Below are 13148 nucleotides of genomic sequence, written 5' to 3' on the forward strand. Positions count from 1 at the left end.
GGGTGGGGGGCTGTGGAAGGGAGCCATCGTGGGCCCTGGTGTCAGTGAGAGGGCATCTGTGTTTCCTGGAGGGTGACTTGGGAGTATCAGGCCGGTGTCCACTCAGGCGTGTGTCTCCGTGTGTGTGTGTGCCAGAATGCCGCTGAGTGTGTGCACGTGTTACTGCACACGTGTGTGTGTGTGTGTGTGTGCCTCCACCAGAGGGTCTCTGTTTGCAGGTGGGCCGCCCAGGTTGAGGGAGAGTGTCAGAGTTGTTGACAGTAGGCCCTGCAAGGAAGAGGGTGTGTCCAGTATGTTAGGGGGTCACCCAGCACCTGGGGGGGTCATCTTGCCTCCCACGATCCTGCCTGCGTCTGGCCCCATGGCCCAGCCCCCTCCATCCCCCCCGCCCCCCCCCCCCCCCCGACCACGGCGCCAGGCACTGTGCCCCTCCTGCTCCAAAAGCATGAGGTTCCGTGCCAGCCCATCTCTCCTGTCAACTCAGATTGCCATTCCCTGGACGGCCTGGCCCAGACTCCTGGGCTGGGTTGCTGGGGGAGGTTGCTTTTGTGTTTGGGGGTAGGTGTGGTAGGTGTGGGGGTACAGGGGAGGAAGAAGACTTCCCTCCAGGACAGGCCTGTGGACCTGGGCAGGGGTGGGGAGGGGTTTAAGGGGCAGGACGATCAGGTCTTGCTCCAAGGCAGTCTGATGGAGGAGACAGAGGTAATTCGGGAGGCCTGCAGGACTCTTGGACAGGTCTACTGGGGATCAGGGGAGACAGTGGTCGACTTGGAGGGCTAGGGCACAGAATTAATCTGAAGGCGCCTTGAAGTCAGTCTAGAGCCAGGGCCAGGGAGGAGGAGGGGGACGTGGAGCAGCGAGGAGACCTTCAGGAGGCCTTTGTGTGAGAGGGGGGTCACTTGTGAGTATGACGCTTCTGAAAACTCACAGATGAGAAGGGCGCTTGCGCACTGGGTCCAGCGCCTCCAGCGAGTCTGTGTGCGCATGCCCGGCTGGGGTGGGGGCTGGGCGCGTGTGGGGTGTGTGCATCCAGGAGGGGACACCTGGGGGGGTAGGTCCACCCGCAAGGCTCAGCCTGGGTCCTGGGTGTCAGCCAGAGGCGTCTGCGTGTCTGGAGGGTGACTTCGGGTTTGCAAGCTGTGCGTCTGCAGACCCATGTGTCCCCGGACATGTGCGCATGCGTGTCCGTGTTCCCAGAGAGACCTGCAGGCCTGGGTGTGTGCGTGTCTGAGTTTCCCTGCAGTGTGTGTCTGCGGACGTGTGTGTGACGTTATGTCCAGGCGTCCTCGGGGTTCATTTGAAAATGCGTGTGTGTGTGTGTGTGTGTGTGTGTGTGTGTGTGTATAAAGATTTGTGTGTCTGTGCTTCATTGTGCTTTCTTTGGACTTTGTGTCTGCTTGTTTCTGTGTGAGGATCTGCAAGTCAGTCTTAGGTTGCTAATCGGAGTGCGAAGCCCACAGGTTGTCTGTGAGGCTCCAGGAATGTGTGTGTTTGCCATTGTGTAGGGACCTGACACCGCCCCCCCTCTCCCCCCCCCCCCCCCGCCCCGTGTTGTGAGCATGAGGATGCGTCTATAGATTTTGTGTGTCTGTGGGATCCACGTGAGTCTCAATGATTCCACGTAAGACTGTGAGCGCCAAGGGGGTGATTGTGGGTTTTCATTGTATGCATTGTGTGCAATCTCCGCGTGGTGTGGGGGGAGCCCAGTGCGTCCCTGGGGGTCCGGGTGTGTCTGATCTGATGCTCCTGCAGGGCCCCTCCTGTTCCCCTTCCATTTGGGTGCATGAAGAAGACCCCGAGACTGGGCCAGTGCTTCAGGGCCAGAGAGGAGGAGGTGGGAGAGGCCTCCTGCCCCTCAACCTGTAAACACAATAAAATTGTCACCAGCACCACAGCGGCCTGTGTACTGCTCAGGCACTGTTGGAATCACTTGTCTTGGGAGCTAGTGGGGGTGGGGAGGGTCCAAAAGCATGAGGTTCCTTTCCTGCCCGTCTCTCCTGTCAATTCAGATTGCCTTTCCCTGGATGGCCTGGCCCAGACTCCCGGGCTGGGCTGGGCTGGTGGGGGAGGTTGCTTGCGTGTTTGCGGGTATGTGTGGTGGGTGTCGCGGTGGAGGGGATGAAGGAGACTTACCTCCAGGACAGGCCCTGTTATTGGACACTGTGGGGAGGGCTTCCAGAGGCAGGATGGTAGGGCCTTGTTCTAAGGCAGTCTGATGGAGGAGACAGAGGTAATTCGGGAGGCCTCCAGGATGCTGAACAGGTCATTTGGGCATCAGGGGAGACAGTGGTGGCCAACTTGACAGGCAGAGACAGAGAAGAATGAATTTGGAGGCACCCCAAAGTCAGTCTGGAGCCAGGACCAGGCGGGGGAGGGGGCCGTGGAGTGTCGGGGAGACCCTCAAGAGACCTTTGACAGAGAGGGCTGACTTGTGAGGGGGACAGGACTGAAAACTCACGGATGAGAAGGGCGCTTGCGCACGGGGTCCAGCGCCTCTAGCGAGTCTGTGTGCGCATGCCCGGCTGGGGTGGGGGCTGGGCGCGTGTGGGGGGTGTGCATCCAGGAGGGGACACCTGGGGGGGTAGGTCCACCCGCAAGGCTCAGCCTGGGTCCTGGGTGTCAGCCAGAGGCGTCTGCGTGTCTGGAGGGTGACCTGGCGTTTGCAAGCTGTGCGTCTACAGATGCGTGTGTCCCCCGGCGTGTGCGCATGCGTGTCCGTGTTCCCAGAGAGACCTACAGGCCTGGGTGTGTGCGTGTCTCAGAGTTTCCTTGCAGCGTGTGTCTGCGGACGTGTGTGACGTTATGTCCAGGCGTCCTCGGGGTTCGTTTGAAAACGTGTGTGTGTGTGTGTGTGTGTGTGTGTGTGTGTGTGTGTAAAAGTTTGTGTGTCTGTGCTTCATTGTGCTTTCTTTGGACTTTGTGTCTGCCAGTTGCCGTGTGAGGGTCTGCAAGTCAGTCTTAGGTTGCTAATCGGAGTGCGAAGCCCGCAGGTTGTCTGTGAGGCTCCAGGAATGTGTGTGTTTGCCATTGTGTAGGGACCTGACACGGCCCCCCACCCCGCCCCCCGTGTTGTGAGCATGAGGATGCGTCTATAGATTTTGTGTGTCTGTGGGATCCACGTGAGTCTCAATGATTCCACGTAAGACTGTGAGCGCCAAGGGGGTGATTGTGGGTTTTCATTGTATGCATTGTGTGCAATCTCCGCGTGGTGTGGGGGGAGCCCAGTGCGTCCCTGGGGGTCCGGGTGTGTCTGATCTGATGCTCCTGCAGGGCCCCTCCTGTTCCCCTTCCATTTGGGTGCACGTGCACCCTGAGACTGGGCCAGTGCTTCAGGGCCAGAGAGGAGGAGGTGGGAGAGGCCTCCTGCCCCTCAACCTGTAAACACAATAAAATTGTCGCCAGCACCACAGCGGCCTGTGTCCTGCTCAGGCACTGTTGCATCGCTTGTCTTGGGAGCACAGATGGGGCAGTGGGGGCGGGGAGTGTCCCTGAGCCCTGGGAGAGCGCGTTCTTTCCCACACTCTTTGTCTTGCACGGGTCTCTGGGCCAGTCCTGAGGGGCCCTGAGCAGGCAAGTGGAGAGGAGCTGAGCAGGGCCGCCCCGCCCCTGCCCAGCGGGAAAGCAGCCGCCAAGTCTGACAGGGCCAGAGGGACAGTCCCAGGCTGGTGAGGCTCAGAAGGGACCTCCTGCGCTCAGCTTAGATCTGGGGTGGTAATCTGGGGCCGGCCAGGTGGCAGCAGATCAGGATGGATCCGGATCAGGATGGAGATGGGGATGAGGATCTCACTGCTGAGCCTCTAGGCGCCCAGCCAGCACAGCACAGAAGCGCCTCGGGTCTTGGGGCTCACGTGAGCTGTCTAGGAGCCCCTGAGATGGGTGCGGAAGGCACAGATCCACGCAGAGGACCAGAGAATCATCCCGACCACTGCTGGCACTTTCCAGGCCATTTCCTAGCTGACAACCACTCTGAATCGTGTGACTGCCTCCTGCCACCTGCAGGTGAGAAGACCAGAGGGGACACAACATGGGACCTCACAGAGGAGATGGCTGCAGACACCCTTCATGCCAGTGAGAGGTGGGGGGACGGGGGGTGGTCAGGGACTGGGAGGGGAATCAAGCTTGCATCTGGTGGGTTCAAGACTCTGGAGAGGTCAGTTAGAAGTCATGGGAAAAAGTTATGGACCTGACGGCCAGGGTGTGAGCATAGGAGAAGGATTTTAGGGGACTGTCCTGAGAGATGTTTTCAGGGGGTGGAGGTGAAGTTGTGGTTGGGGAGGGTGAGGGTCGGGGTGGGGGCTTGTTGATTAGAGCGGGTGTGGAGGATGCCTGTGAAGATCCCAGAGGGGAAAGGCTCCTGCAAACCAGCCTTAGAGCCTCCAGTGAGTGTGCCTGCGGAGCCCTGCAGTGGGTGGGGCTGGGAGAGAGCCCAGTGTGTGCATGGGAGGGGGGGCTCTCCAGGGGGGGGAGGCTTGGGTGAGAGCCTGCGTGGGCCCTGGTGTCAGCGAGAAGGTGTCCTCGTGCCCTGGAGGGTGACTTGGAGTGGCACCCGGGGGTCATGGTACATCTGATGATCCTGCCTGCGGCCGGCCCCCATAGCCCAGCCCCCTCCCACCCCCGGGACTAGAGCGCCAAGCACTGTGCCCCTGCTGCTCCAAAAGCATGAGGTTCTGTGCCTGCCCGTCTCTCTCCTGTCAACTCAGATTGCCTTTCCCCGGACGGCCTGGCCCAGGCTCCTGGGCTGGGCTGTTGGTGGTGGAAGTTGCTTGTGTGTTTGGTGGTATGTGGGGGTCGGGGTGGGGGTGCAGGGGAGGAAGGAGCCGTCCCCTCAGGTCAGGCCTGCAGACCTGGGCATGGTGGGGAGGTCTTCAAGAGGCAGGAGGGTAGGGCCTTGGGCCAAGGCAGTCTGATGGAGGAGGCACATGTTATTTGGAAGGCCTGAGAGCTCTGTACAGGTCAACTGGGGATCAGGGGAGACAGTGGACGACTTGAAGGGCTGGGACACAGGACAATGAATTTGGAGGCACCCCGAAGTCAGCCTGGGGCCAGGGCTGGGGCGGGGATGGGGCCGGATCCGGTGCGGGGAGCCCCTCAAGAGGCCTTTGACAGAGGTGAGGGGACTTGTGAGGAGGACTCTGTCTGAAGAGAAGGGCGCTTGCGCACTGGCTCCAGTGCCTCCAGCGAGTCTGTGTGCGCATGCCCGGCTAGGGTGGGGGGCTGGGCGCGTGTGGGGTGTGTGCATCCAGGAGGGGACACCTGCGGGTGGGGTAGGTCCACCCGCGAGGCTCAGCCTGGGTCCAGGGTGTCAGCCAGAGGCGTCTGCGTGTCTGGAGGGTGACTTGGGGTTTGCAAGCTGTGCTTCTGCAGATGCATGTGTCCCCGGTCGTGTGCGCATGCGTGTCCGTGTTCCCGGAGAGACCTGCAGGCCTGGGCATGTGCGTGTCTGCTGACGTGTGTGTGACGTTATTTCCTGGTGTCCTCGGGTTCATTTCAAAATATGTGTTTGTTTTTTTTTTTAATGTGTGTGTTTGTGTATCCCTGTCTGTTCTGAGTGTGTGGGTGTATTTCTGAACGTGTGTGTTTGTCGATGTGCCCAGAATCTCTATTTTAAAAAGAGCGTTGTTTGGGTAATGGTAGGTTCTCTGTGTGGTCTGAGTGTGTGTGTGGAGTGCCTGAAGGGGTCTCTGTGTATAGGTTGGGAGGTGTGGAGGAATGGCTGGTGGGTTGTAACTGTGTCTTTTTTCCCCCAGCAAAAAGAAATTTTGTTCCCCCCCCCCCCATATTTTGAGGTGTAATTGATGAATAAAAATTGTACATTTTAAAAGGTACGATGTTTTATATCGGTATATTTCTTTAAATGATAATCTACATCAAGTTAATTAGCACTTCCTTTATCTTAGCAGTTATGTTATTTTTTCGTGCTTTGAATGCTTAACAGTGTGAGCTGGCTCTCTTTCAGCCTGAGGATCATTTTATGACTGATGACTCTGCAGGGCTTAGCCCCTACCACCAGCCTACCCCATGATCAGGAATCCAGGCCCCTGTGTCTCTGCTGCTCTGACGTGTGAAGTTCTGTGATCCTCTGATCTTCCTTTCAACTGTCATATACCTTTTCCTGTAAGTCCTGGCTGAAACTCAGGGGCTGTAGTACATGGGGCAGAGGCACCAGGCAGAGAGCTGACATCTGAGGCCAGGTGAAGCCCCTACCCAGAGGAACAATGATGCAGGGTAGCTGTGATCCAGGAGAGGAGGTGGAGTGAGATGCTTCCTGAGTCTCATCCACTAATAATGGTAAAATTGTAGCCAGTACACAAACTGTCTATAGTGGGGTCAGACATTATTTAATCACTTGTTATGTGTTGGGGTTCAGGATAACATACCCTGAATATGACACCTTGGCGTATTGAACCTCAAGGAGTTTGAGAAAAACACCAGAAATAAGGTCACTCTGACATCCTCCACCTTCTTTCCTGAAACAGGTTATAAAACTCTCATGTGAAAGTTTCCCTCCTTATACCAGGAGGAAAGGGACATCTTTATCTCTGAAGAAAAAGAGAATGAGAAGAATTCTAACAAACAGGCCTTGCTACAGTTTCCTACAATCCCTCATACTCTTTAACTGGTCAGATTCCTCCAGGAGTGTCCACTCTTTATCAAACCTAGCATAAAATGCGTCTTTCTCATTTTCTCAGGAAGGCTCTCATGTCACAGAAAACTTACATTGAACTGGTGAACTTTTCTCTTGTTAATTGTCAGACCCAGCTGGGATCCCAAGAGGGTTGAGGAAAACTTTTTAATCATATGTAATCCTTACATTTAATAACTTAGTATCCTTCCTCCCACCCCCCACCCCACCCTCGCCCTCACAGAGGGGTAAACTGAAGCTCAGACAGTTTGCATAATTCTGGAATCATTGGTTTCCAGATAAGACACACAGGGGAACACTTCTGGGGGATCCCCCACATGGGGAATTTGTGTGTTCTGACTTTGTGGGTTTTACTCTGCCAGGATGTGGTTATGTGTATCTTATGTTTTCTTCTAGGAGTTTTATAGTTTTGATTTTACACTTAGGTCTGTGATCCATTTTGAGTTATTTTTTGTGAAGGGAATAAGGTCAGTGTCTAGGTTCATTTTTGTGTGTGTGTATGGATATCTGTTCCAGCACCGTTTGTGGAAAAGGCTGTCTTTTCTCTGTTGCTCTGCCTTTGCTCCTTTGTTAAAGATCAGATTTATGTGAGTCTGTGTCTGGGCTCTCTGTTCTGTTCCATTGATGGCTTGGTCTATTGTTTCATCAGTACACACTATCTTGATTACTTTAGCTTTAGAGTGTTGACCTTAAAAAATAAAACAGTTCATTTACCATCTGAAAATGTCTTTCATAATTGGGAAGAGCAGAGAATAGCAGTTTGGGCCAAACAAACTGCTGCAAAAAGCATAGGCTAGTCCGACAGACAAAGGAGAGGAACTTCTTTTTATGGAGAAGGAGGAAGTTGGGAGGGGTTGTTCTGAATGAAAGTCCGTTGGATAAAAAGCAGGGGTTCAGGGTGGTGATGGTTTGTCACTGGCTGAGTTGCAGGGGTGGTCAGTATCTTGTGGGAGATGCAGTGTCCATCTTTCCCTGTGGGGGCCTGGAATTGATGATTCTTCCCTGTGCCGCATTCTTCTCACGGAGTGTGTAATCCACAATTCTTGATTTAGAGTGAGAGCTCCCCCTTCTGGTCTCCTAACTTCATTTTAGTGAGGTTTCCCTTTATTAAATTTTCTCACAAGTAAGTCTTGAAAGTCCAGTAGTGTCAAGTGCTGAAGTCCTCAGACACTGTTTTTCTCTTTCAATATCGTATTGGCCATTCTGGGTCTTTTTGCTTCTCCTATAAACTTGAGAGTCAGTTTCTTGATATCCACAGAATCAATGAGGGTTCCAAAATAATCCCAGACTCCTCAGTTCAGGGGTCCTTGGTTCCTCTGGGCCTGTGCTCCCATATCTGTGAGATGCAGCCTGGCCATTCTGGGCCTTTCTGGGCAAGGCGGGGCTCTGTCTCAGCCCTGGTTCATCCAGGGCTTCCTTCTGTCACCTGAGCTGAGCCCCTGGACAGACACACTCACAAAGGGTAGTGGGGGTCTAAGATGCAATAGTGTTGATGGAAGGCAACTTAGAAACCTTTCTCAAAATGACACATACATGGGGTGCCGGGCTGGCTGGCTCAGTCGGTGCAGCGTGCAACTCTTGATCTTGGGGTTGTGAGTCGACCCCTATGTTGGGTGTAGAAATTACTTAAAAATAAAATCTTAGAAAAATAAGAGACATGTACATGTTTTGCTTCAGCAACCCCGTGCCAGGGAGTTTATCTTACCTGTAGATTTATACACCAGCACAATTGTTGAAGGTCAAGAGTATGCCCTTAACACTAGTCGCAGGAGAAAGTACTGAAAACTCAACTGTGAGGAACTAGTTAAATAACTGAAGTCAAAACCGTACAAGATCACCCAAACAGCTATTCAAAAACAGTGAGGGGCACCTGGGTGGCCTAGTCGGTTAAGTGTCCATCCGACTTCAGCTCAGATCATGATCTCGCAGTTCGTGAGTTTGAGCCCTGCGTCAGGCTCTGTGCTGACAGCTCGGAGCCTGGAGCCTGCTTCGGATTCTGTGTCTACCTCTCTCTGTCCCTCACCAGCTCGTGTTCTGTGTCTCTCTGTCTTAAAAATAAATAAACATTAAAAAATTAAAAACCAAAACCAGTGAGCAATCTCTCTTTGTACTGATATGAAAAGCTCTGCAAGACATACTGGTAAGTGAAAAGAAATAAGGGCACAGAACAACGGGCAAAGTGTGCCATCTTTTGTCTAAAAAAGGGAGGAAATGGGAGTACGAGTACTTACACAAACCTAAAAATATGTCTTATATTTATGAAAACGTATAATTATGTATAATAGTGAACCTATGTATTATAACAATATAGATTATATAGTTACATATTTCCATTACATATATTACATATGTAAATAATATATATTATACAAGAAATATTTGTACTATATAATATTTAATTTTTATATATTTATAAAAATATTTCATATTTTAAAATACATTCATTAATATTATTGATACACGCATATGTACAGGAATATATACTCTAGTACAGATATATGTATGATCACACATACAGATATATGTATGATCATATGTGCTTATATGCATGTGCGGAAGATATGCACACACACACACCATGCATAAAGAAATGTGGAAGGACACAAACTAATCGCAGTGGTTACCACATGTTTCATGGGCATAAAAAATTGGTGGGTGGTGTGATGAGGTTTTGGGGTGATGGTGGGGGGTTGGGAGCTGACAGCCAAGAAAGAATTCTTGAAGACGTCTTTGGTGCAAAAAGGTGATTTTATTAACGCACTGGGACAGGACCCATGGGCAGGAAGAACTGCACTGGGGTTGTGAGGGGTAACTCATTATACATCCTCAGGTTGGGAGGGGGTTAGGGATAGCGTTGTCTCTAAGGAATTTTGGAAGCAAGGTTTCCAGGACCTTGAGGGGCTAGCTACTATTAGGAAAACACCACTTATTACCCTTTAGTAAAACCGCCGTCATGGGACCCTTTGGATATATATATCAGCGGCCATAAGCTTGGAGTATGATTGCCCACATATATCCCAGGGGAGTTGAGACAAAGGAAGTTTCCAAAGGAATTTTTTTTTATGTGCAAGTAGACTTACAGGATCCTGGGACACCTGTGTGGCTTACTTGGTTAGGAGGTCAACTCTTGATTTCAGCTCAGGTCATGATCTCAGTTCATGAGTTGGAACCCCGCATGGGGCTCTGTGCTGACAGTGTAGAGCCTGCTTGGGATTCTCTCCCTCTCTCCCTTCCCTCCTCTCTCTGCGTCTCAAAATAAATGAATAAACTTTAAAAATAAAAAATAAAATAAAATAAAATAAAATAAGTAGACTTACGGGATCCTGTGGGGTCGGGGTGGGGGTGTCAGGATAACGTTAAGCCAAGATTCCCTTTTGTCCCTAGCAAAGTGTCATCATCGAGGCAGCTGAGCTCCTAGAGGGAGGCCACTGTGCCAGTTTCAAGGACTTGTCAATGGGCTGTAGGCAGTAAGGGAATTTAATTTTTCATTTGCCTTAGTTTTCCATATCACCACAGCAAGCACTTAAATCCCTTTCCCCTGTTTTTGGGCAGCCAGGAATGTCCAAGGAATATCACACATATCCCACTTTGGGGGGTGGGGGTGCTGCTGGCCTGTATTCTGCCCTCACCTTGCCCCACACTCCCTCATCATGGGGTACACACTGGGAGGGGAGGAAGACTTTTCACCTCATACTGTTGGTTTACCTAATAATCTGCAAACCATATATTAACGAACCAAAAAGCCAAGGAAAGCACCTTAAGTACTCAGGCGACCCTGGTGCCACTTCCTTCTTCCCCTTCCCCCATCTCTGTCATGTGTGTCCTCCCGCGCCCCCCAGCGGAACCAGCGAGGAGCGGCCTGGATTTTGAGGCGCATTGCTCCGCAGGCCCCACAGAGCGCACGCGCAGACGCTGCAGGGCGCATGCGCCGCAACGTAGGCGCCAAATCTGAGCGCGAGCTGGTCAGTCAGTCAGGCGAGGCTCCAGGCAGGCAAGGTGAGCGTGAGCGGGCGTCGGGGCCAGCGTGTGAGCGGCGCGCGGGCAGCCCGGGACGGCACAGGGAGGGGGACGTGATTGGAGGAGACGCGAGGGCGAGGAGCGGGCACCCGAGGGCGCGAGAAGCCCCGGGGCTGGTGGCGCAGGCCTCTCTGAGGTGCGACGCCACAGTGGGACTGAACCGGCGCCCAGCGCAGCTGTGTCTGGGAAGGAGGAAGTGGGGTGAGTGGAGCCTCCGTGTAGGGTGACGGGAAGTAGCCCTCGTGGGGAAGGGGCCTGGGTGGGACATGGGGTGTGAGGAGACCAGGGAGCTGAGGGACACCAGCGCCCTGGCGTGGCCTCTCCTCTTTGCGCCTTTGTGACCTCAGCTGTCTGGCCTCTGGTTACTGCCCTCCTAGCCCTCAGGCTAAAGTCCTCCCTCAGCCTGCCGGCCCCACCCCCATTCACAGACCCCGCCCCTCCAAACCTCGACACGCCCCTCCCGGCCCAGACCCCAGCACCCTCCCCCACCAGACGGGACCCTTCCCTCCGGCCCAGGGCCCGCCCCAGCCACAGGTCCTTCCATGCCCGACCTCAGGCCCCACCCCCTGGCTGAAACCCCGCCCCCACTCAAGGCTCCGCCCCAAACAACAGGAGACGCCCCTCTCGGGCCAGGCCCCGCCCACAGACCTCAAGACACGCCCCTCCCCGGCCCCCTTCACCCCCCTACCCCCCCACTCCTTCCCACCCTCGATCCATGCCAGGCCCTAGCCCCCAGTTCTGACTTTCCTCTCCGGGATCAGGGCCATGTCTCTCTGCTCTCAGACCCAGGGTGGGTCTGAAGACAGGGCATCTTCTCACCCTCCCTCAGCTCTCCGCTTCTCCCTCTCAGTGCTCCCCTCTACCTCAGTTCTACCAGTCCTGTCTGTCTCTCCTCCCTGCCCTGGTCATGCTCCTCTTTTCTCAGCCTGTGACTCCCCCGCCTTACATCTGCTCCTTCTCTTTATCTTGTCCCACTCCGTCCTCGGCTCTGCCCTGCTCCCTGCCTGCCTTGATTTACTCCCTTTCTCTTGCCTCGGTGCCTCTCTTCCATTCGTTCCCTTCAGTCCTTGCTTTCTCCTCCCACCAAGACCTCTGCCCACCCGGGATCTCTCCGGACACTCAGCCCTGCTTCTCGGAAAGCTCTTCCCCACTCTGAAATCAAGAGACTCCTTTTTTTTTTTTTTTTTTTTTTTTTTTTAAGTATTTTTAACATGTTAAATAGGGACTTTTTTTTAGCCCCCCCCCCCTTTTTAAAAAAATATTTAACACCTTAGCTGCTTTTGTCATTACTTTTTTTTTTTTTTTTTAATTTTTTCAACGTTTTTTATTTATTTTTGGGACAGAGAGAGACAGAGAATGAACGGGGGAGGGGCAGAGAGAGAGGGAGACACAGAATCGGAAACAGGCTCCAGGCTCCGAGCCATCAGCCCAGAGCCTGACGCGGGGCTCGAACTCACGGACCGCGAGATCGTGACCTGGCTGAAGTCGGACGCTTAACCGACTGCGCCACCCAGGCGCCCCTTGTCATTACTTTTTAACATGATTTCCCTCATGTTTCCCGGAGTGCAATTATGAATTATTTAGAAAATAATGAAAATAAGAGGGGTGACATCCCTAAATGTTGATGTATAACCCAAATTAACAGCTTTCAGTAGTCAAGAAGAAGGAAAATAAATTATACATTTTTTTCAAGAGGTTCCCAAACTCCCCCAAACAAATGAACAAACAAAAAATGATAAAACTCTAAAAAAAGGAGTAAGAAAATAATGAAAATAAATAAAAATACATGAGAAAACAAAAATAATAGCCTTGGAACTAGCAGGTGGTACTTGGGGTGAAAAAGAGAAAGTGGCAATAAAGAACAAACAGTAGAAATTTAAAAACCTAGGAATAAAGCAGCATCACTGATTAGTAAAGGATAAAGTTGCATACTTAAGGGATTTAATATTCTGAGAATACTGTGTGCAATCATGTATTAGTATACTTCAATTTCAAGCAAATGGATGGTTTTTTTGAAAAAGGATGTTTTTAAACTTGGGTTCAAAAAGTGGAAAACCCAAGTAGACCAATGGCCATGGAAAAGAACTGAAATAAGTTGTGAAACAATTGATTGACATTAGAGAGCTTTCTGTGCAGATGATTATAGTGGTATTAAGAGTTTAAAAATAAAGGTTGAGTAAAAGAGTGTTGGGAAGAAATAGAAGGTGCCAAAACTATGAAGTAATTGGTTAGAACTTGGATGGTATGGATGTAGGAATAAGATAAGGCTGAAATCCAAAATATAAAAATTTAAAGGAAGGAGAGTTAAGAATTTATGAAGAATGGAGGGATGCTGAAGGTGCCCTCTGAGGAGGCAGGCCCATGAGCTTTCTTTCAGTACTTGAGACCTGGAGGCCTTGACCCTTCAAGGTCATAGTTTCCCTTTGTGGGCCAGGAGGAAGAATTGTTACACCCTACTCGCCTTGAACCTGGCTAGTGTAGGGAGGCA

General features: G+C 52.2%; 1 protein-coding gene and 1 long non-coding RNA gene across 3 annotated transcripts in view; both read left to right on the plus strand.

The window, feature by feature from the left end:
- Positions 1-2847: 2847 nt before the first annotated feature.
- LOC131499488 (uncharacterized) lies at positions 2848-7367 on the plus strand. 2 transcript variants are annotated; one of them, XR_009255908.1, is made up of 2 exons: positions 2848-3999; positions 5748-7367. It is a non-coding gene; the product is annotated as an uncharacterized LOC131499488 (long non-coding RNA). The 2 variants fall into 2 exon arrangements; XR_009255907.1 differs by having other exon boundaries at positions 5957-7367.
- A 3194-nt stretch (positions 7368-10561) lies between these two features.
- The window catches only part of LOC131499477 (zinc finger protein 215-like), a 62553-nt gene continuing 59966 nt past the window's right edge, over positions 10562-13148 (plus strand). The window contains exon 1 of the mRNA XM_058707516.1: positions 10562-10639. The gene's annotated coding sequence lies outside the window, so the exon portion shown is untranslated. The remainder of the gene's footprint in view (positions 10640-13148) is intronic.

Source organism: Neofelis nebulosa, chromosome 17 (assembly GCF_028018385.1).
Source record: "Neofelis nebulosa isolate mNeoNeb1 chromosome 17, mNeoNeb1.pri, whole genome shotgun sequence".
Lineage (NCBI taxonomy): Eukaryota > Metazoa > Chordata > Mammalia > Carnivora > Felidae > Neofelis > Neofelis nebulosa.